This window comes from Grammomys surdaster, unplaced genomic scaffold (assembly GCF_004785775.1).
Source record: "Grammomys surdaster isolate TR1022 unplaced genomic scaffold, NIH_TR_1.0 1166, whole genome shotgun sequence".
In the NCBI taxonomy this organism is placed as follows: domain Eukaryota; kingdom Metazoa; phylum Chordata; class Mammalia; order Rodentia; family Muridae; genus Grammomys; species Grammomys surdaster.
The window spans coordinates 2,770,475-2,773,151 of NW_021605585.1; the positions used below are offsets into that span (position 1 = coordinate 2,770,475).

At 45.1% G+C, this 2,677-nt stretch overlaps 1 pseudogene; it reads left to right on the plus strand.

Moving 5' to 3' along the window:
- The first annotated feature begins 546 nt into the window (after positions 1–546).
- LOC114635180 lies at positions 547–1,461 on the plus strand (annotated as a pseudogene).
- Positions 1,462–2,677: the final 1,216 nt, after the last annotated feature.

Genomic DNA, 2,677 nt, shown 5'->3' on the forward strand with positions numbered 1-2,677 from the left:
TCCCAGGCCATAGGAGAGCTAGAGAGTTGCCAGTAACTGAACAGCATCTGTAATAAGAAAACAATTGCCCGAGTCCAGACATCTATCTCAGGGACAACTTGTAAGGGGACAGTTGTCTGAGTCCAGACATCTCAAAGACAACGTCATCTTGCTGGCAGGGCCAAACTAAGTTCATGTTCCTAGGCCTAGGAAACTACGTCTAACCTGATTGGTGAAAAACTGCCTCACTCAAATCCTTATGCCAAAATATGATTGGACAATGTTATAGCCCAACCAACTCCCTCTTGCTTTGTCCTCTCATCCTTAAATATGCTGCACAATTTCTCTTCGGGGTCACAGTTCAGCTTCGGAGTCTGTCCTATATCCCTGATTGGTCAGTAGTGGCTTGATTATAATAAATTTGTGTCACTGACCTGGTGTTTGAGTTATGTTGGATTTAAGAGGATCCTCCTGTTTCTTCTTCTTCGGGAAAACACCAATTGGCAGATGACAAAGGTGCAGCCAGCAGGAGGGCCCAGAGGATTGGGGATGGTGGTGGTGGAGGGGATGAGAAGGGTGGGGGGAGGGAGGGCGAGGGAACAGGGGGATGGGGGAGGGGGTGGGGGAAGGGGCGCGGGCCCAGGTCTAGGAAGCTGCAGTGGCTTCTGCAGCGGATTCGGTCTTAGGGGCCGTGGTTGTGGTTGAGGCTGTGGCTGTGGTCGAGGCCTCAGGGCTCGTGGAGACAAAGCTGAAGACAAGGAGTGGATCACCATCACCAAGCTAGGTCAGCTGGTTGAGGACATGAAGATTAAGTCCTTGGAGGAGATCTACCTGTTCTCCCTGCCCATTAAGGAGTCTGAGATAATTGACTTTTTCCTGAGAGCATCCCTAAAGGATGAGGTTCTGAAAATCGTGCCAGTGCAGAAGCAGACTCAGGCTGGCCAGCAGACCAGGTTCAAGGCTTTCATCGCTTTCGGGGACTACAGTGGTCACGCTGGTCTTGGTGTTAACTGCTCCATAGAGGTTGCCACTGCCATTCGAGGGGCCATCATCTTGGCCAAGCATCGTCTCTGTGCGGAGAGGCTACTGGGGGAACAAGATTGGCAAGCCCCACACTGTTCCATGGAAGGTGACAGGCCACTGTGGCTCCGTGCTGGTGCATCTCATTCCTGTCCTCAGAGGCACTGGCATTGTCTCTACTCCTGTGCTCAAGAAGCTACTGATGAAGACTGGTATAGATGACTGCTATACTTCAGCCGGAGGCTGCACTGCCACCCTGAGCAACTTTGCCAAGGACACCTTAGATGCCATCTCCAAGATCTACAACTACCTGACCCCTGACCTCTGGAAACAGACTGTTTAATCAACTCTCCTTATCAGGAATTCACTGGTATCAGGTTTTCATCTTGTGAAAACCTACACAGAAACTCAAACAGAGTCTCTGTTCAGAGGACCCAGGCTCCAGCTGTGGCTACCACATAAGGGTTTTTATACAAGAAAAATAAATGAATTAAGTCTGTTAAGAAAAAAAGAGGACCCCAACACACCCATATTTCTGTAAGTAAGCCCAATAAGACTCAAGTTTCATCAAGATGGACTTTGGTGTTATCTATACTTTGGACTGTCGTGGGTGAGAAGACCAGTGTGTTGCATCTCCTCGGGAAACATTTTGTAACATGACAGGGCACTACCTCCTACAGCTGTAAAAGGAGAGGTAAGAGATTAAACTGTAAGAATTACCCAGTCAATATGCATGATAATGGCTAGAATGTTCAAATTCTGAGAGTATTTCAGAAAGAATAGCCAAGCTTCGCCCATTATCTCTTGGGGAAATTGAGAATGAGATTTGGTGGGCAAAGTGGTAGGAGAGCAACAACTCTGGTGGATTATCAGGGGCTCAGAAACTCCACTATGATGTTTCATACCCAGGTAGGATCAATACAAGACCTGACAGCTATTTTTCTTTTCAGAGACCATCCCAAGCTCAGAGTCTTTCACCTTCAAAATGCCATCCCAAAGAACTTTATGTGATCATGGAGCCTTGCTCCTCTACAACATGGAGCTTTGCTTCTCTACAACAATAGAACTAGAGACACTGAGTGACTAGGTGATGATTAATCCATTCTATTAGATAACGTCTCACGACCCAATGGTGAGCAGTCAAGAGCTTATCGTTCCTAAGGAAAAGATTTTTGGGTCCTCTGAAGAGAGATGCTCAGCTTCAGGAAAATGATGGATTGCCCAGATAAAAAATCTTGGTTTTATAAACTGTCAGATATATATTTGAGAAAAGAGCCAAGGTTATTGGAAGCTTCATTATTTGGAGAGTGAGAGAATATGATATGTAACTTGCTGGCAAAGTTTTATCCTTTAGTTCTAAGCTCACCAAAATTTTGAAGATAATATGTCATAGAAGAACTTTTAGAAACATTTTCTTCTCTTCTTGTGTTTGTGGGAACTGGAGCCTCTTTGTTGACTTTGTACAAGAATATGGTCAGTTTCTGGTCAATTGTCACACGATTTTTAATCCTTTCCCTTTTTATCTCCAATTTGTACCCCCAAAGCTTGGGAACCCTTCCCTCTTTTCTAACTACTAAATTTACCATGGTATGTGTTTGCTTTAAGCCTGTCAAGAGTCAAACAGAAAAATATTAATAAACCTAAACTGTTATTGGGATATTTTTTCACTTACCATTAT